General features: G+C 44.7%; 1 protein-coding gene and 1 long non-coding RNA gene across 5 annotated transcripts in view; one reads left to right on the top strand and one right to left on the bottom strand.

Annotated features, from left to right (window-relative positions):
- LAMA5 (laminin subunit alpha 5) overlaps positions 1-20980 on the top strand; it is a 215966-nt gene that overhangs the window by 56025 nt on the left and 138961 nt on the right. The window lies entirely within an intron of this gene.
- The window catches only part of LOC149436720 (uncharacterized), a 68057-nt gene continuing 47242 nt past the window's right edge, over positions 166-20980 (bottom strand). Inside the window, exons 2-4 of the long non-coding RNA XR_016308269.1 lie at positions 8624-8677; positions 1950-2171; positions 166-938 (exon numbers count right to left, since the gene is read on the bottom strand). This is a non-coding gene — a long non-coding RNA (uncharacterized LOC149436720). The remainder of the gene's footprint in view (positions 939-1949; positions 2172-8623; positions 8678-20980) is intronic.

Genomic DNA, 20980 nt, shown 5'->3' with positions numbered 1-20980 from the left:
ACGGACCTTTCCAATAAAAAAAAATGGGACCTGCACCCACTTCTGCACAGTAAGTCAAGCAGGGTATATATACCTTCTCATGACTGCTATTGGTCCACCATGCCAGAGTTACCAATCGTCTCCCCATTCTTCCTCTGTAGAAACAAACATAATGCACGTACAAGCTTAGTTGTGATTGTTTACTCAGGGTATAGCCTTACAAATGGGTGCCAAACCACAAGGTGAAAGAGTCCAATGGGCGCCAAACCACAAGGTGAAAGAGTCCAATGGGCGCCAAACCACAAGGTGAAGGAGTCCAATGGGCGCCAAACCACAAGGTGAAGGAGTCCAATGGGCGTCAAACCACAAGGTGAAAGAGTCCAATGGGCGCCAAACCACAAGGTGAAAGAGTCCAATGGGCGCCAAACCACAAGGTGAAAGAGTCCAATGGGCGTCAAACCACAAGGTGAAAGAGTCCAATGGGCGCCAAACCACAAGGTGAAGGAGTCCAATGGGCGCCAAACCACAAGATGAAGGAGTCCAATGGGCGTCAAACCACAAGGTGAAAGAGTCCAATGGGAGTCAAACCACAAGGTGAAAGTCCAATGGGCGCCAAACCACAAGGTGAAGGAGTCCAAAGGGCGGCAAATCACAAGGTGAAGGAGTCCAATGGGCGTCAAACCACAAGGTGAAAGATCCAATGGGCGTCAAATCACAAGGTGAAAGAGTCCAAAGTGCCTGTAATTGTTTGTAATACCGTAACATCCAACGCATTTCGATGGTAACAAAACTCCCCCTTCATCATGGCTTGGAAGAATAAAATATTCACTTAAATGGACTCAAATACAGCTATAATCAAATGGATCTATAATTGATCTGCTGCAAAACCTTCTTTTGGATTGAAATGATAAAAATCCAAACAGTTCAATCTTTGTTTACCTTCCAGTCGATGGTGGTACCTAAGAGTAGTCAGAGTTACATAGTTAGTCTGGCTGAAAAAAGACAAAAGTCCATTCAGTTCAACCATTAAAAAAAAAGTTATAATTCTACACCCATAGTTGATCCAGAGGAAGGCAAAACTCCCCCCAAAAGAGTGTGCATGTAAAATGCTTTCAGCCATGATGCCACATCTACTGGAACCATTCTAAGTTATTGGGGTTCCCATTGCCCTAGCAGTCATACATGTAGAATAATTCTAATATGCTACCCATGTGGTCACTCCTTTTTATAAATATTCTACCAGGAACCCATGCATAAAGAAATATATCGCTCTTCACTGCTGACCTCTTCCTGACAAAGGGTGTTGCTATGGCGTGTTTTGACACTTGTTTCAGAAATGTGTTTGAAGAACCCGTTTCAGAAATGTGTTTAAAGAACCCCATTTCAGCTGATTTGGTTTGAAAAATGCATGTAAATGCATTATAAATGCAGTATGTAGGAATTTTATGTAACACACCACTGCCCATCATGTTGGCCAGATTAAAAAAAAAACAAGACATTTTCTAATGGGTGTGGGTTTTGCGAGCACTGAAACATTATTGATTTATGAAGTGGCATCATTTTCTGTGGTACAGTACACAGAAATAGATATAACGGGAGGGTAGTACAGTGGTCCAGTGACAAGTAAACACATTTGCTTAGTAAAATATACTAATACAGGAACATCTAGAATCGAGCCCTGCCTGTAGCAAAAGTTCCGCCATGATCTGCCCAACTTCTTCAAGTGCAGTTGTGATAGTAGCAAATAGTCCCCCTGCACAACAGGTTAGGGCAACGTCATACAATTTAGGTTTAGACTTCTCCTGGAACTTAGTGAATAAAAACACTACAAGTGGAGAACCTTTTTAATATACATAATTATTGTCCCTTTTATGACAGCATAGATAATAGGTAGAAACAAATCTAAATCTAGTAAATGTTAAAGAGGAACTTTACCTTACCATTTATCCTAAATGAGCACATTCACTCACCCAGTGAATCCAGCGCTGTTTTTCTGGACTCCCCTACTCTGCTGCCACATGCAAAGTCCCATGCCACCATCTTCCCTTCTCTGTCCTTGGGATCCAGCTATGTCCTCCAGGTTCTTGCAGCCGGCCTCTGATGACATGCCAGGAGGTTTGCATTCCAGCCCCTGTGTGTCCTTGCTCCGACCTGTAGCCTCCTGCGATATGTGATGTGGAGATCCCAGGAGGCTGCAGGAGTAAAGAGGACAATGGGAATACAGTTGTGTCCAAAATTATTCAACCCCCACTGAAATTGAGTGTTTTGGCCAGTTTGACATTGCTTTTGATCATTCAGTCATCTTGCTTACATTTACATTAAAGAGGCACTTGTAGGTCAGACAAATATAACATAACAGTTATAATGAAATAACCACAAATGTCTTTTCTGTGCTCACAGCATTATCAGTTTTATTCAACCCCCAAGTGACATTCAATCTTAGTACTTAGTACAGCATCCTTTTACAGTTATAACAGCTTTTAAACGTGAAGCATAGCTTGACACAAGTGTCTTGCAGCGATCTACGGGTATCTTCGCCCATTCTTCATGGGCAAAGGCCTCCAGTTCAGTCACATTCTTAGGCTTGCGCACTGCAACTGCTTTCTTTAAGTCCCACCAGAGGTTCTCAATCGGATTTAAGTCTGGTGACTGCGATGGCCACTCCAAAATGTTCCAGCCTTTCCTCTGCAACCATGCTCTAGTGGACTTGGAGGTATGCTTGGGATCATTGTCCTGTTGAAAGGTCCAACGTCTCCCAAGCCTCAGGTGTGTGACGGACTGCATCACGTTTCCATCCAATATCTCCTGGTACTGAAGAGAATTCATGGTACCTTGCACACGCTGAAGCTTCCCTGTACCTGCAGAAGCAAAACAGCCCCAAAGCATGATTGACCCTCCACCATGCTTCACAGTAGGCAAGGTGTTCTTTTCATCATAGGCCTTGTTCTTCCTCCTCCAAACATAGCGTTGATCCATGGGCCCAAACAGTTCTAATTTTGTTTCATCAGTCCACAGAACACTATCCCACAACTTTTGTGGTTTGTCCACATGGCTTTTGGCATACTGCAGTCGACTCTTCTTATTCTTTGGAGACAGCAAGGGGGTACGCCTGGGAGTTCTGGCACGGAGGCCTTCATTACGCAGTGTGCGTCTTATTGTCTGGGCTGAAACTTCTGTACCCACATCTGACAAATCTTTTCTCAGTTCCTCAGCAGTCACACGGGGACTTCTCTCCACTCTACGCTTCAGGTAGCGCACAGCAGTCGAAGTCAGCATCTTCTTTCTGCCACGACCAGGTAGCGTTTCAACAGTGCCCTTTGCCTTGAATTTGCGAATGATGCTTCCTAAGGTGTCTCTTGGTATGTTTAACATCTTTGCAATCTTCTTATAGCCATTGCCCTTCCTGTGAAGAGAAATCACCTCTTCTCTTGTCTTCCTGGACCATTCTCTTGCCTTCACCATGTTTGTAACCACACCAGTAAATGTCTAGAAGGAGCTGAGTATCACAGTCATTTTAAAGCTGCCTAATTGGTGCTTATTATGCTTGATTGCTGCTCGGTGACATCCACAGGTGTTTTCAATACCTGATGGAAAGCACCTGTATGAACCTCTGTTCTTCAGAGTGGTAGTCTTTAAGGGGTTGAATAATTGTGGCAATGAAGAAACCACATAAGAACCATTTACTACTGTATTACATAAACAATTGATGTCATTTTAGTTGCATTTGGGTAGTTACAACGTCCTTGTAGGATTTGATTCTGAATACAATTCCAAATGTACACTATAGTCCCTAAACCCCTTTACAGCATTGGGGGTTGAATAATTTTGGACACAACTGTAGGTTTGTTTTTGGAGTGAAATTCCACTTGAAATGTACTTAAAGCTGCTAGCTGAGCAGGGGTGGACTGACAACTCATGGGGCCCCCGGGCAATAGGGGATCATGGGGCCCCTGTGTCCTTGCCCAAACTCAAAAAAACCTATGAAAAAGGTATCGGGGGCATCTCATGAGGCCCCCTACTGACCTGCAGTGCCCGCATTTCCAAATGGTCAGTCCGCCCCTGTAGCTGAGTTTTGGGTGGACTCTGGCAGCCATAGTCAATTGTTGGCTGCTAATGTCAGGATGGTAAAATTTCTCCACGGCAGTAATTAACCCCTCCCTACCCTAGAAATCTAGATTTGGAAGTCTCTTCCCCCCCCCCCCCCCCCAACTGCATCTGCTTTATAAAAGCTATGGCGGGTGGATGACGCTGGGAACTCCGTTGCAGGGGCCTCGCGACTAAAGTCCCCAAGGGGTTTAAGAAGTCAGAAGATGGATTTCTTCAGATCTGAATTATCAGCTAGGTTGGACTTTCTATTATGAGCGTTTGACTTTTTAAACAAAATTGGAGAATTATTATATGCTGTTATAAAAGTAAGCCAGTATATTGTGGTGATTTGTTGCCACACTGAGGAAGCCTGTTGATTGGGCGTAACGCATATAGGAGTGGAGTGGGGTCAGTTGGTGGCCATCTTGATGTCGGCAGTGGAGGTGGTGACACAGAGAGCTGCCTGTGTTTGATCGCGCTGTGTGTGCCCTGACTTGTGTCATTTTAAATATTGAATTCATGTTTTTACTGTACGGAGAGCACTATCCGTCCCTATTCTTCTTTCATGAATGAAATAACGCTTCTTATGTGAACAGTGGGATCCATCTGTGGTGGAGTCATTCCGGAGCCATCCTCTTTGCAGTCCATGAAGGGGGCATGTGAGCCTTGACTAGCCATCAGGGTCTAGTCTGGAGGTGAGCATATATTGTGCATGAGTAGCACTGGTGATCAGTTATAGAAGATATTGGTGCACGTAGACATTGGGACACGTGCAGGGGCGGACTGACCATTTGGAAATTCGGGCACTGCCCGAGGGCCCGGGGTCAGTAGGGGGCCCCATGAGATGCCCCTGGTACCTTTTTCTTAGGCTTTTTTGAGTTTAGGCAAGGACACAGGGGCCCCATGATCCCCTATTGCCCGGGGGCCCCATGAGTTGTCAGTCCGCCCCTGGACACATGGATCATTTGGTGGAAGATCTTACTAATTTGGACCTTATGCATTGGACTTTATAGTGAAGGTTTGTGGGTTGCGTGGCATATTTTTCTGCATTATTTACTGAGGGTTGGAGTGAAACCACTTTATGGTGCACGCAGCAACCTCCTGTTTAATTATTGATTTATATGCAATCTTATGTTTTATATGTTTGATGATTTGTGTGGTGTAAGGGTTAATCACATAGTGTCTGCACTGATTGATAATTAGGTTTGACAGACTGTAAAATGACTATATGGGGGGGACAGAAGCAAAGTTTTAGCATGCTTTGTTGAAATAAATGTTTCTTTAATTCAGCTTGTTTGTGTGTTGTTGGGTTGTTTGCATCAATATAATAACGCATTATGCATGAGGCCCAGGCTGGGGGTTCGCTGTTGTCCTGAATACTGAGCTTCAGTATCTGTGAATAGAGCCTGGCATATCTAAGGTATTGTCCCTAGTGCTCTGTCTCTCCCACCTCTCCACCTCTCTGCCCCCCTGCCTTGGTGAACGTACCAACCCCCCTTCTTCTTCGCTAAGCCTCTCCCCAAAGGTCACCATGGTGATCAGCGCTGCCCAGGCTACGCCAGACAATTACTTAGTGCCCATGCCATTTACTGCCCCTGAGCTTAACCCCTTCATTTCCCCTGGGAGCCCTGTGACGATGCTGAGATCAGCAGTCTCTGAATTTAATGAAGGGACACTTTCTGGGAATGATTGCTTTTGATATAAAATGATTATACGCAATTCATGAAACTCAAAGTTGACTTCCAGTTGACTATTTGGAATGGTGACTCCACAAAAGACTGATTTGTGAATTGATTAAATTGCTCCCTGTCTTATTATCCCTTGGGAATGTTAGTGAGGACCTCGCCTCAAGTACAAATGTAAGAGCAGCTGACTTGTTTCTGAAGGCCCATGTTATGGGTCTGCCATCCTTAATCTGGATTTAAAGTGGAAGTAAACCCTCCTCTCCAAGGAATTTGCCATCTTGGCCTCTGTTTGATCTGCAGTTACAATGGTGCTGCACATGTGATCAGTTCTGACACCAGTCATTTGTTGGTAGAAGGATAGCCACCTGTCAAACCAGCCCAAGTGAAGTAACTGTGTTGGCCTCAGTCGCCACCCCAGCTGCGCCCTCTGAACATTTCGCCCACTGGTGGCTTGGTCACCTATTGGTGACCTCTGTGGCCAAGCCCCGGTGGGCTAGGCGAAATGTGTCCAGGAGGGTTTGTGGCTGGATCTGCGGCTGAGGCCATCACCGTTACTTTGCTTGGGCTGGTTTGAACGGTGTCTATCCTTCTACTGTCCGCGCTTCTGAATTAGTGCAAGGACGCCCACTCCCATCTTCTGTGTACTGGCGGGGAAACTCCACACTGCCTGGCTTTGAGCAGCGCTGCAAGTCTGTCAAGTCACCAGCCATTAGATAGCCTAACATTTCTGTTGAGAGCATTAATAACTGTGATAGTTTTCTTTTACGGCATGCCTTAAGTGTAACTGTTCTGGGACAATTGATGGGTTCAGTTCCACTTTTTAACTACATCTTTTTGATGGCCATCTCAATATGTAAAATATCATAAATTAGCACAGAGCCATAGGTGAAAGGAACAGTGTCTTACTATGAGGTGGAGATGCTGGCAGGGGCCCATCCTGTCATGATGGTCTAAGGCTTGGTTCACATATATGCGGGTGGTGCCGCTGTGGATCCGCACAAAAGAAGAATGCAGACCCGCTGGCGGGTGCCATTAATTCTAATGGCACGCTGCCCGCACTGGAAATCGCAACCGCACTGGGAATCAAGATTCCCGTGCGGGCTGCAGTTTCCAAAGAAGTGCAGGGACTTCTTTACCTGCGGGGCACGGGAGTCCATTCAAATGAATGGGCTGTCGTGCCCACGCAAGTTGCAACCCGCGCGGCTGCATATATGTGAACCAGGGCTAAGTGTGGTCATGACGAGGAATTGAGGTAGTCACAGAGTAAGCCGTCAATACTGCAAAGTGCAGAGGCCACCTAAAGTACATAGGTGTAAAGCTGCCTACAAATACTAGACCAAATCCAGCTGGAAAACTATTTTTCTAATTAAAGGTTTTTCTACCAACATTTCCTTGGGGAAACTTGCATGTTTGTGGAAGAGTGAAGGTGCAATGCTGCAGGCGATGGGGGATACAATAGCAATAGACTGGGAAGGTCTATCAGTTTCTCTGTAGCAGGCTTATCCCGGGTCATAGAGGGGCCTACAAATATAAGGATGGTACCTAATCAGAACGGGTACGTCAGGCTTTCCTTTCTCTATAACAAAAGTGTATGTATGGGTTGATTTCCCCTGGAGGTAGACCAACAGTGTTCCAAAGCTTACAGGGTCTTTAAACCGCATAGGACTCCTCCTCCTGATAAAAGTACTTTATTCGTAAAGGGTACAGTGTGCAAGTTACATAGTTAGTCTGGCTGAAAATAGACAAAAGTCCATCCAGTTCAACCATTTAAAAAAAAAAAAAAAAAGTTATAATCCTATACCCACAGTTGATCCAGAGGAAGGCAAAAAAAACCCAGCAAAGCATGATCCAATTTGCTCCTGCAGGGGAAAAAATTCCTTCCTGATCCCCCGAGAGGCAATCGGATATTCCCTGGATCAACTTTACCTAAAAATGTTATATCCAGTTATATTCTGTGTACAGCATCTTGCGTGTTGCGGTAAAAAAATGATGGTTATGAATAAGGATTTTTACCAAAACATGTAAGCTGCTGTAACTTGCACACTGTACCCAGTGGTGTATTTAGGTTTCGTGCTGCCCTAGGCAACACAAAATTGCCCCCCCCCCCATGGAGAGACCCTGACACCGACCAACACCCCCCTCCACCACAAAGAGTGCCTGACATTGACCAACAGCACCCCAGCCCCCCCCACACCCAATAGAGCCTTCCACTACCACTGTCCTCCATATACTGGCAACCTCTCCCCCACCCCGGCGAGACACTCGCCTACCCAGTTCCGGAAATCCCCAGGAACAAGAGTCGGGCTCTGCATACATCATCAAGCAGCCTGCAGCTTCTCTCAGATCCCACCTGATCCCCATGCTGTGTGTGTCCCTTCTTCTAGGGGGCGGTGCTGCCCCCCTGAAAGATGCCGCTGCCCCCTTGAAAGATGCCGCCCTAGGCAGATGCCTTGTTTGCCTTGTGGTAAATGCGCCCCTGACGGTACCCTTTATGAATAAAGTACTTTTAGCGGCAGAATGAGTTGCCGGCTCTTCACCTCATACTCCTATTCCTTTTCCTATGTCACAAGGTCTCTTGAGGTTTGGTTCTTACCAGAAGCATCATGCATTTTCCTGCATGTTCCACCACAGCACATTCATGAATATCATTTTTTTCAGAAGGACCTGTTGGCACAATTGCCATGCAGTATGCTTCAGAGAAAGGGTCCCACCATGTTTGATATATTGACCTGCGGTTTTGTTTTGCACAGACACCATGCCACAGTTCTGAAACGTAAGTCAGTGCGTAATGCATGCGTTTGTTGTGAATGACCTTTCCACCATATATGTGCATTGTAGACGGCTTTTTTGTTTTACATGCGTCTTTGACTTACCAGGTCTTCCAGGTCCTCTGATTGTGACAGCTGGATCCTGAGAATGTTCATTCTCTGCGGGGGTACATCAAGATTAGGAAATAAAATGAGATTATTAAATGGAAAACAGCCCAGTCCTCATAAAAACAACATTTGCTTTTCCTCTATTCGCTTCCCTCCCAACAAATACAGAGCGCTACGCTCACAAATGCTGATTTCAAGATTGCTAAACTCAGTAATACATTTTAGATGGATAAACTGAAAGAACAGATTTAAAGGCCCATACAAGTGCTACCTAGTCTGAGAAAATATGTCAGACAATAACTATGTATCAGCGTGATGCTTCCCTACACCTGCAACCTTATTACCAGGGGCGGACTGACAACTCATGGGGCCCCCGGGCTATAGGGGATCATGGGGCCCCTGTGTCCTTGCCCATACTCAAGCCTATGAAAAAGGTACCAGGGGCATCTCATGGGGCCCCTACTGACCCCGGGCCCTCGGGCAGTGCCCGAGTTTCCAAATGGTCAGTCCGCCCCTGCTTATTACCCTTCCATGGGTAGATTTTCCCTGCTCGGCCCTGCACCATCCAGGTTTGCAGATAATGGACCTAAAACATGGAAGTGTCTGACAGATTAACTTTTTACTTTTATCCACCCAACCCCCCAGCACTGGGCACCCTACTTTACTCCCCTATGCTCTGGTGGTAGACTGTCCCTCAAGAGTCCTCATGTGTAATGCAGGGCTATCAGCCCAAGGGGGGCCTGTGGGAGTGAAGGATTGGGCAAATAATAATAATATTTATTTATTTCAGGTACTTGTATAGCACTGTCAATTTACAAAGCACTTTACATATGTATTGTACATTCATATCAGCCTCTAACCCTCAAGGAGCATACAATCTAAGGTCCCTAAGTCACATTCATACATACACATACTAGGGCCAATTTGGACAGGATCCAATTGACCTACCAGCATATCTTTATAGTGTCGGAGGAAACCAGAGTACCCAGAAGGAAACCCAAGCAGGCACAGGTAGAATATGCAAACTCCAGGCAGGTGGTGCCATGGTTGGGATTCGAACCAATGACCCTAGTGCTGCCAGGCGGAAGTGCTAACCACTTAGCCACTGTGCTGCCAATAATAATAAGTTTTGTTTACTATAGTACAAATGTATTTCCTCTTCTCTCCCCTTCTCTTTATTTCTCTCTCCCTCTTTCTGTCTCTCTTACACCCCTTGACCCCTCTCCCTTCCCTGGCTCTCCTCTGTTCTCTCTCCTTCTCCACTCTCTTTCAGTCCTATGTCTCGGTTCACACTAGAATGTGGTGACCTGCGATCCACCCACATTGCATTCAAATTGCACTGCCCTTGAGGTCTGCAGTAAGTGTCAGTGCAGTGTTAACCACACCCCAAACGCAGTGCATTTTCTTGCACCAGTACAAACTGGCTATGCAACCCGGTTGCAGTGCATTCCCAAAATTGCTGCATGCACCACTTTGGTTTGATTTGAGCCATTCAAAATGAATAGGCTGAAATCTCACCACACCAGGGGCGGACTGACCATTTGGAAACTCGGACACTGCCCGAGGGCCCGGAGTCAGTTGGGGGCCCCATGAGATGCCCCTGGTACCTTTTTCATAGGCTTTTTTGAGTTTGGGGAAGGACACAGGAGCCCCATGATCCCCATGATCCCCTATTGCCCGGGAGCCCCATGAGTTGTCAGTCCACCCCTGCACCGCACTGAATCGCATGTGAATTGTACAGGAATGCGGCGCCATTGAAATGTGATTCAAAGTGTGGACCTAGGCTAGATATATTTTCTCCCTCTATTCCTCCCTTTCCCCCTCTTCTCTCTTCCTCCTCTCTCCTCTCTGTTTCATAGAACCCCATTCATTCTTTTTGTCGCATCCATTTTTAGAGTTGTTGCGGGGCGGCCAGTCCATGCCTCTACTACCTTTCCTGTATAATCCCACCCTACATTATTCCCTGCTTCTTAATAAAACAGGGGCACATGTCCCGACACATGCCTGGATAATCTGACCATTAATCATGTGCTGCTATGACACTTTCCACTTTTTCCTGCTGACATTAAAACACAGACGAGCAGTGGGGTGTGATGTCCGGACTGGTGGACAGAACAGTGAGGCAGTGTCAGACTGAGAACCAGAGATACCAACAAGTGGAAAACAGAGCGGAGAAAGGGCACTGCCGGGGAGGAGGGAGAGGAGGGGGGGTATGGGAACAAGGCCGAGACAAAGACAAGCAGGAGGGGGAGAGCTGGCACAACAGACTGCCTCAAGTGGGCACAGCATTGATTAGAGAGAAATAGAACTTCAGAACTTAATATAGCTTTCCTGCTGGTCACCAGGGAAAAAAAATGCCATCTAGAGTATGCAGCAACCTGCCATGGCCAATCACCATTTAATGTTTAGGGCTCATGTACTCTGCAGCTGATAAACTCACGTTTATGACCTGTTCAGTGTTTTTTTTCAGCAGCCCCTGAACTCGCCCTAATGTACACATCTTCGTTTACAGTCGTTTTCTTGAACGCAGAAAATTTGTGTTTAGCAGTCGATTTTATCAGCGTTTCAAATACTAAACGCTTGTAAACGCGGCAAATCACATTTATAAGCATTTGTGTTTGAATTTTTTTTTAACTCTTCCCGATGCTGTCCAGAGACTTTTTTTCATCATGAAAAATGCATGCAAAGCGTTTTCAAGGTACTCAGATGGACAAAACACTGAACACAGGATGTTCCTACCAAGCTTGTCACACATTGTAATGACCAATTCACACCTCAGACCTCTCCCACCTTTGGAAACAAAAGATATGTTAATGACCATTCACACCTCAGACCTCTCCCACCCTTGGAAACAAAAGATATATTAATGACCATTCACACCTCAGACCTCTCCCACCCTTGGAAACAAAAGATATGTTAATGACCATTCACACCTCAGACCTCTCCCACCCTTGGAAACAAAAGATATATTAATGACCATTCACACCTCAGACCTCTCCCACCCTTGGAAACAAAAGATATGTTAATGATCATTCACACCTCAGGCCTCTCCCACCCTTGGAAACAAAAGATATGTTAATGACCATTCACACCTCAGACCTCTCCCACACTTGGAAACAAAAGATATGTTAATGACCATTCACACCTCAGACCTCTCCCACCCTTGGAAACAAAAGATATGTTAATGCCCATTCACACCTCAGACCTCTCCCACCCTTAGAAACAAAAGATATATTAATGACCATTCACACCTAAGACCTCTCCCACCCTTAGAAACAAAAGATATGTTAATGACCATTCACACCACAAATTCCTCATGAAGATCCCCTGCCAGGTGACCTTAATGACTCCCTCCACCATACACCTTTCCCACCCTTGGAAACAAAAGAAATGAGCAACTCACACCTAAGCTAATCTCCACACATACTGCTGCTTCTGCTTCTACTCTCTGTATTTCTCTGAAACAGTCAGAAATAGTTAATAATTTACCACTTTTCAGTGCATTCTGGGCATTTGGGAGGTTCTCCTGTGCTTATCTTTAAAAAATGCTTCTAAACACAAACGTGGCTAAACAGACGTTTTTTATCCTACGTTTTCCAGCAGTCAGTTTCCATCGTTCAGAAGTGTCCTGTGTACATGGGGCCTTAGTAGGGAACAAACCAAATGAGAGCTGAAATCTGATTGGTGGCTAGAGTTTACTGTACTGTGTACTTTGTCGTTGATCTTTCAGCTGATTTTTTATGTAGACGCTAAATGGAACAATGAATGCATTCAAAATTCCTGAGGCTTCTGCTGGCTCCACCATATTGGATTTGATGTTACCAGCCCCAGCGGACTCAGAACTGTCACTCAAGTGATACTCTATTGCAGGGGCATCAAACTCAATTTAATTGCAGGCCGTATCGACATAATGGTTGCTCTCCAAAGGCAGGTTGTATCTGTAGGACTAGAGCACCCCACCCCACCATACTCGAGATTTCAAGAGCCCTCCACTATCAGAATTCAAGAGTCCCCCCCCTTACATCACAGTGCATCCCCCTTACTTGTGCTGATACCAGGAAGAAGCTGGGGGTGGAGCTGGGAAGCAGAAAGTGCAGGGTCTCAAGGAGGGCTGGACTCAGCTGAATGCTGAGACCTGGGATGGCGGAGACGAGGTTGTGCTGCAGCTGCTAGACAGGTGCAGGATCTGTAGAAGTAGTTCTGTCCTCCTCTCTGCTCCCAACTGCTGAGTTGGGGGGCAGAGATGAGGGGGGGTGTCACATCTGCAGAAGTGCAAGGACTACATATTGACCTGGCGAGCTGACTCTGTCCACGGGCTTTGTGTTTGACACATGCTCTACAGTATTCCCCTGCACTTCTCTCACAGGAGCTACAGAAAAGGTTATATAAAGAGATAAGAGGCGGGGCAGAGGAGCTGTGCCGGCACAGAGAGTATTTGGACAAATCCAGAAAAGGACAGGGATACAATGTCAAGGGAGGGAGCTGTGCTAGGGAATTGACTCTTCCTGGAATAGCTAGATTTTCTGGCAAGTTTGATGGCACATTGCAAGTGAATGAAAATCATTTTTGGGAAGAAAAAAACTGCAAGTAAGCTTTTAAAATACTTTGTTTTTCTGTGCTCTTATCTGCATTTTTGCATTTGTGACTGGCTCTCTTTCAACTGGAGGAAAGGAAATATATTTGTTGCCTACAGTAACCAGGTTCTACGTTCTTTATCAAGTTCTCGACCCCTATATTTGGGGACATCTCACAACCTTTTTTTTCTTTATTTAACGATTTGTGCAAAGTAATCAAGTGACATACAAAAAAAGACAAAAACCAAATAAACAGGACTATAATGTAGGAGATTGGATGTACCGGTGTCTTGTGGAAAGTAGTTGCCTAAGCTATCTATTTCTATTTTTCTATTTATTATCTATTTCAGTGTGATATGCTCACCCGCTACATACAGTGTATGCTTTTGTGAAACCAAAGCACCTAAGCAGGGCACAAGCATGAATTCGAGAGATTCTTTATTTTTTTTATTGAGTTTTAAAGGCATGCAACAAGTGGAAGATGCATAAAGTTGTGAGATAACAGTCACAAATCAACAAAAGAAGAGAGGAAACAGGTTCATCGAGGAAAATGCAGACACATACAATATCAATATATAACAGTGGATTGGCTAGCAATATCAGACATCTGAGTAGACTTATCGGAAATGAGAAGATCTCATGGTTCCCACACTGCTTCAAAAAGCGGGACAAGATTAGCTTGCATAGCAGTGAGGTTCTCCATTCTTCTAATCTCAGCAACAACTTTAACCACTTCCCGTCCGGCCCATGTACATAAACGGGTGGACGGGAGCAGTGCAGGAGCGGGCTGCCGTTGCCGTTTCAGGCTGTGCATGCTCCCGGAGGACACAGCGGAACACCGATCACTGTACGGGACCTCTGTGTGAGGTCCCGATCATGTGATCACTGATTGGCCAATCAGTGATCTCATGAATAGTAGTAAGCAAGATGTCACTTTCTGACATCATTGCTTACTACTAGTGAAATCTGTGATTGGTCACAGAGGTCACATGGTACAGGGCTATTCACAACAGCCGTGTACCATGTGACAAGCTTTGACCAATCACAGCTCTCAGTATTTCTCAATGGCTGCAAGAATGTAGCCAAAGAGAAGGAGAAATGATTGATTTTACAGCCTTTAATAAAAAGATTAATTTGGATTTTTTTTTTTACTAAAAAGATAACCAAATAAATTTTGGTCAAAATTTATGAAGAAAGATTATTTATTTTCAAAATTTTGCTTTTTTTTCAAAATATTTGGACCTTTTCATAGCAAAAAAAAAAAAAAATTCCCAGTGGTGAATAAATACCCGCAAAATAAAGTTTTATCTGTCTCAAAAAAATGCTAAAAAATTCATATGGGTACAGTGTTGCGTGACCGCGCAATAGTCATTCAAAGTGTGATAGCGCTGAAAGCTGAAAATTGTCCTGGACAGGAAGGGGGTAAAAGTGTCCAGACTGGAAGTGGTTAACCAATTCCCAAGAGATTTTGATGCGATTACTCAATCTTCTTTTGATGTCGGGAGGACAAACTTTGTTATAGTTGTCTTTGTGATAAATAAGGTTTCTGAATAAAACAATTCACCAATGAGTTGTAAGCCTCATCTCTAACCTGTGCTAGGAATAGGATATCTGGGCTCAGGTTGATGTTGGCAATAGCGACCATTTCTTTTGTACCATGATATTATGATAGACACTGAGAACGGCGATAATATCTGTCTGTCTGCAAAACCACAGCCATCATCCGAGCTTCTCTGTAGGAAGGCCAAGGATCGGGTCCGTTGCAGAATGTGCATGCAATAACATTTGCTTTTGATGAGAAGTGCTTTTGTTTCTCCTGAAAAAAAAAAGCCCCGAGTGTTTCTGTGTTTGCTCCATTATTGTAGGGGGCTAGGCCAGAACTGGGATGCCTGTGGCCACCCTTAGCTCAGGCACAGTCGAGGCAAGTTTTTGGGTTGTTAAAAGTTATACTTGCACCATTATAAAGCAGGGTCCAGGGGCGGACTGACCATTTGGAAACTCAGGCACTGCCCGAGGGCCCGGGGTCAGTAGGGGGCCCCATAAGATGCCCCTGGTACCCTTTTTCATAGGCTTTTTTTGAGTTTGGGCAAGGACTAGTGTCCCCATTGAAAGATTATCTCTCTCTGACTTTTCTGGGAGAAAACCATCATTTGGGATTTTTTTTTTATTTTCACTTTCAATGATAATGGGAGAAATAGAGAGGGTAAATCTCCCTAACGGGGGCACAGACGGCAATGAAAATCTGACTGGGGTTCTAATCCATCTCCACTCTCTCCCAAACTAAAAAAAAAGTTTTGCCTTTAGTTATACCTTAAACTGTGCCAAGCAAGAGAGCCCTGCCTGGCCCACAGCATTGGCCCTCCAACACCTAACATAACCACTAACAAAGAGGATGTGATGTTGGACTGTTGAATGGTGGAGGTATGGTGGACGTATTTAGTGTTCATTTAGTCACTTTTATAGCACTGATACAAAATATGATACAATGCAACATCATAGCTAATTAAAGCTGTTTAACAAAAACATGTTTTATTTACCTTCCCTGGCCTATAATATAATATAGAAAAAATATTTAACCAAAATAAAGTGTTCAGAGGTGAGGTTAGCCCTTTAAAAGCTCTACTTGATGATAAATATTCTAAAACCAGAAGCTGGAATCCAGTAACAATGCATTAGGAAGTCATAATTCTCACTTTGGTAAGTGGGCCCCATGGGCATCTTGTGGGCAGGAAGGGCACAGTGGCGGGGGTGAAAGTGAGATTCAGGAAGCTTCAGCTATTGTAAAATTTTCCAGCAGCATCTCTTGGGCACCCTGTACCGCTCTTTGCAATGACCTCATGTGTTATATATGCAAACCTCATAGGATTTGGGTACCGCTGTACTACTCCAAACATCCGTGGGTGGATTCCTGCCTGTGTTTTTGGTCCAGTTAGAGAAATTCATGAGCTAAGCATATGTTATTTTTATAGCAGTGTGTGATCTTTGCTGTCTATCTGTATATTTTATAAATTCTATAATGACATATATAAATACAAAAGTCTCCTTCTTACAGGTCCACTCAAAACTGACACTTAGTATATGATAGATGATTTTCTTTGACTAATGTTTATTGATGTATTTCAGAAGTATACCTAACCCTAACCGTATATGAGAAGGCATAGTAGTACAGCAACTTATTTCTTGTGTATGCATGCCATAGAAGCAGTGGCGTCACAAGGCAGGTGCAGGGGGGGGTGCGGCCCGCACCGGTTGACACCGACCACACGGGGTGACACCGGACCCGCTCCACGAAAAGGTAAGTTGTAAAGCAAGCCGACAATCCCTGCAGGATGGATCCGATCCATCCTGCGGGGATCGTCGGCTTTCTTTACAACTTACCTTTTTGTGGAGTGGGTCCGGTGTCACCCCACATAGGTTGCATTCCAACAATCCCCGCAGGAGCAGGATGGATCGGATCTGCGGATTGGGGAGCATAATGGATCAGACTCCTGCGGGGATCGCCGGCATGCAACCTATACGGGGTGACACCGGACCCACTCCACGAAAAGGTAAGTTGTAAAGAAAGCCGACGATCCCCGCAGGATAGTCGGATCTGCGGATTGAGCATAATGGATTGGAGTCTGATCCATTATTCTCAATCCGCAGATCCGTTCCATTCTGCGGGGATTGTCGGAAGGGGTGTCACAAAGTGTTACTGCACTGGTTGACACCGACTGCAAGGGGTGACATCGGACCCGCTCCACGAAAAGGTAAGTTGTAAAGCAAGCCGACGATCCCTGCAGGATGGATCCGATCCATCCTGCAGGGATCGTCGGCTTTCTTTACAAGTTACCTTTTCGTGGAGCGGGTCCGAGTGTCACCGCGCATAGGTTGCATGCCAATGATCCCCGCAGGAGCAGGATGGATCGGATCTGCGGATTGGGGAGCATAATAGATCGGACTCTTGCAGGGACTGTCGGCATGCAACCTATACGGGGTGACACCGGACCCGCTCCACGAAAAGGTAAGTTGTAAAGAAAGCCGAAGATCCCCGCAGGATGGACGGATCTGCGGATTGAGCATAATGGATTGGAGTCCGATCCATTATGCTCAATCCGCAGATCCGATCCATTCTGCGGGGATTGTTGGAAGGGGTGTCACAAAGTGTTACTGCACCGGGTGACACCAACCCTAGGGACGCCCCTGCATAGAAGTACTTTTAAGCTACAATACAGGCACAATATAGCAGCACTTAATGCAAAACTTTGTTGAATAAGCACCCCTATAAGTGTGCCTAACACAGATATAATGAAACATAAGCAGTGTGGGATGCAGGCTTACTGGCCCGCTGTGTAAGAGGAGGGTGTTAAAAAGGGAAGGTAGAGTATATATGCTAAGGAAGTTATAAAGATATAAAGAGGAAAGATTAAGAAGTAAGGAAATAGCAGAAGAAAACAAAGAGGAAGATAAGGAGGGCGGGGAGGTAAGAAATCGACAAGATATGGTAGATGCTTTTAAAAGTAAATATTATAAATGCATACTTACAATTTGTGTATGTATGTGCCCTATTTTGTTTTATCTGCCCCAGGAATTTGCAAGTTTAGTCCCTAAAATGGGTGGGTCATAGTTATCCTTTTTGGCAGGCTTTTGGTAGGAGCTTTTTTACTTTTAGCCCAGGGATGGACTGACAACTCATGGGGCCTCCGGGCAATAGGGAATCATGGGGCCCCTGTGTCCTCGCCCACACTCAAACCACACCCAAAAAAGCCTATGAAAGATACCAGGGACATTTCATGGGGCACCCTACTGACCCCGGGCCCTCGAGCAGTGCCTGAGTTCCCCAATGGTCAGTCCGCCCCTGCTTTAGCCTGGATTTTATATAACTATGTAGCACCTTCCTAGTTAGGCTAGCCAAATTTAGTTCTTTAGCTCTACTGTAATCTGTTGAGCAGCTTGTGATTATTTTGGCCTGTTCTAAGTCTCACTGGTTGCAGTTTGACTGCTTCACCCTGCCTTCTGGAGGGTTCTAGAAAGTAGTGGGCTGGGAGAGTCAAATCAGCCTTAATATTTATGCAATTCCAGCCAATCCGTGGGGGAGGGTGCGCAGAAGGTGGCTGGGATTGAGCATAAATAGTTTGAGGCCTGGAGCAAGAGGGGTTATTGCTCGAGAGGAGAAGATCCCAGCCTGAAGAACTGCTGCCCTTCTGGACAGTCCACTCATGCTGCTGCTTGCACGTCAAGGTCCCAGGTGGGCCTATTCTACTGAATTTTTGCTGGAGCTGATTGAGGGAATTTCTTTTTGGGATCTAGACTGAACACTTCACAGTAGAAATGTCAGACAGGTATTGGAAGAGGCATCCAACTATCCAAGGACATTTGTGAGCGCAGACCGGAGTATGAGATCCCCAATGATTGTGTGCTGCTGCTATCCCTTTGCAATCTGTATCAGCCTGTACTTAAAGGTGGACAATTCCTGTAGTGCTCCTGTGTAGCTCAGTCCATCATTTGCTGCTGCAAGGACTGTGCTAGGAAGTTTGAGGAAGATACAGTTGTCCTCAAGTTACTACTTTGCTCTACTGGAGTATCCCAGGGTTACCCTACACCCATCCAAGTTCAAAATTTCAATACAGCATCAAAAAGATATCCCTAGACTGATCATTGTGCCAGAAGAATCACTGAGATTGTGTGCCTGGCTGCTAGTGCACTTACTTGAGAAAGAACCTTGGGACCAAATCAGCGGACCCTATAGGGGGTGAACGCTACAACTGGTCCTCTTTTCCCTGAGATCAGATGTAGCCATCTAAGTAAAATTTCATACTAATATACACACTTGTCCATTTATGATGTTGACAAAATGTAACCAATAAAGGCACATACAGCTGCTTTGTCAGAGGGATCAAATGAAATGGTTGTATGGAGCCATACTCACAGACCCTTCTTCACCATTACATAGACCATGCTTCTCTAGGTGAACATGTTAAAATCTAAATACCTTTCTTGAATAAGGCCAAGTATTGTATCAGAGTTCACATTCACATTCCAGCTGGAGGCGAGCTGCCAAAAAAGATTAATGATTGGTAGAAAAGGTATGAGAAAAAAAAAACCCCAATGATTTCTATTACGTTTTAATTCAGTCTACAGCTAACTCTGGAAGCAAGTATTCCGATCTCAAAATGATAGCAAACGTGAGACTAGGGGCGGACTGACAACTCATGGGGCCCCCGAGCAATAGGGGATCATGGGGCCCCTGTGTCCTTGCCCAAACTCAAAAAAGCCTATGAAAAAGGTACCAGGGGCATCTCATGGGGCCCCCTACTGACCCCGGGCCCTCGAGCAGTGCCCAAGTTTCCAAATGGTCAGTCCGCCCCTGCGTGAGACTGGATAGTAAAGTATTATTATTAAAATGTCCGCTCATACTGGAAAGAGTCAAACCTGTTCTGCTAATCTTATCAGAGGTGAATTCTATAGATTGGGGCTGAAGCTTTTCATCATACGTCCCCCATTGATGTTCCTTTTTTCGGAACTTAAAACTTATTAACAAATGCACTTTTTACTTTGATGCAGATTTATTTTTTACATGCTGTTTTTTCTTTTTAATGTTTTTAAATATCCCAGCTTCTTTTTCTTTTTTTTAAATTCTTTGTGCTTTACACTGCTTGGTCTATACAGGGTCAAAGTATTTCCATCATATTATCAAATGTAAGGCTCGCATTCATTGGGAGGACAAATGGATGAGAAATGCATTAGACTGGTTTTTAATGAATAATAGCCCACCTTACACTGACCCAGCTTCCCCATCCTCTCAGACTGTGTTCCCACACCTACCATTAATGACCACATAGAGACAAGGGAGGATGTAAACACTACAGTGGCCCCATATCAGACAGGAAGAGAAAATCACATTTGCGTCACAAAAATGGTGTTTTATTTACAGCGTGTAAAATAAGTATTGAACACGTCACCATTCTGCTAGGTAAATATATTTCTAAAGATGCTAATAACATGAAATTTTCACCACATGTTGGTAACAACCCGCGCAATCCACACACAGAAAGAAACCAAAACAAATAAGTTCAGATAATAAATGATGTGTAATATGTCACATATGTGACATCTGTTCTCATTCTGATCCAGCTCAGTGGGGGATTCCTTTATGGAACCCCTGCTCAGACAGAATGGAGGAGCCCATTTAAAAGGAGCATGTCTTATGCTAGCTAAAAAAAAACACTTAGCTACAAAAGGTCCCTCACTAGACATCTTTTAAATGCTGCTAAGTCTTTAAATCCTAGATACTGGAATTCTACATGATCCCCCATACTGGTGGAGTGGTTGCAGTTGGTTGAAGATATTTTTGACGTGGAAGAAACCATAGCCATCACTAAAGAGTCTTCTAAGCAATTTCGCAAAATGTGGTCCCCTTGGCTGATCTTTAGATACTTGGAACTTTATACTCAACTAAGAGGGCAATTTCTTATGCGGTGCTTCAGGGTTGGGTGGACTCTGCCTGGAGGTACTACAACATAGGGGAAAGTACCAGACTTCTAAAAGGATTCATATTATTTTTTTTTCCTTTCTTCACTCCCCCCTGCTCCCTCTATTTCGTTTTCTCGTTCTTCTTCACTTCTTGTATTTTTGGCTGGTTAAGAAAAAGCTGCCTGTTATTGACACTGTTCTCAGGAGGGTATGGAAGATTGTATTCTCCATGTTCATTACATTTCTATGACCCAGCTCTCCAAATAAGTGAGCTCTTTGTTCTATCTTATATATAAAACTGCTGATTACTCTGTGTTGATGGTAAAAT

Source organism: Staurois parvus, unplaced genomic scaffold (genome assembly GCF_062004578.1).
Source record: "Staurois parvus isolate SC_StPar_1 unplaced genomic scaffold, SC_StPar_1.0 ptg001349l, whole genome shotgun sequence".
Lineage (NCBI taxonomy): Eukaryota > Metazoa > Chordata > Amphibia > Anura > Ranidae > Staurois > Staurois parvus.
Note: the sequence above shows the minus strand (reverse complement) of the source record. Positions and strands in the feature narration are given on the sequence as shown.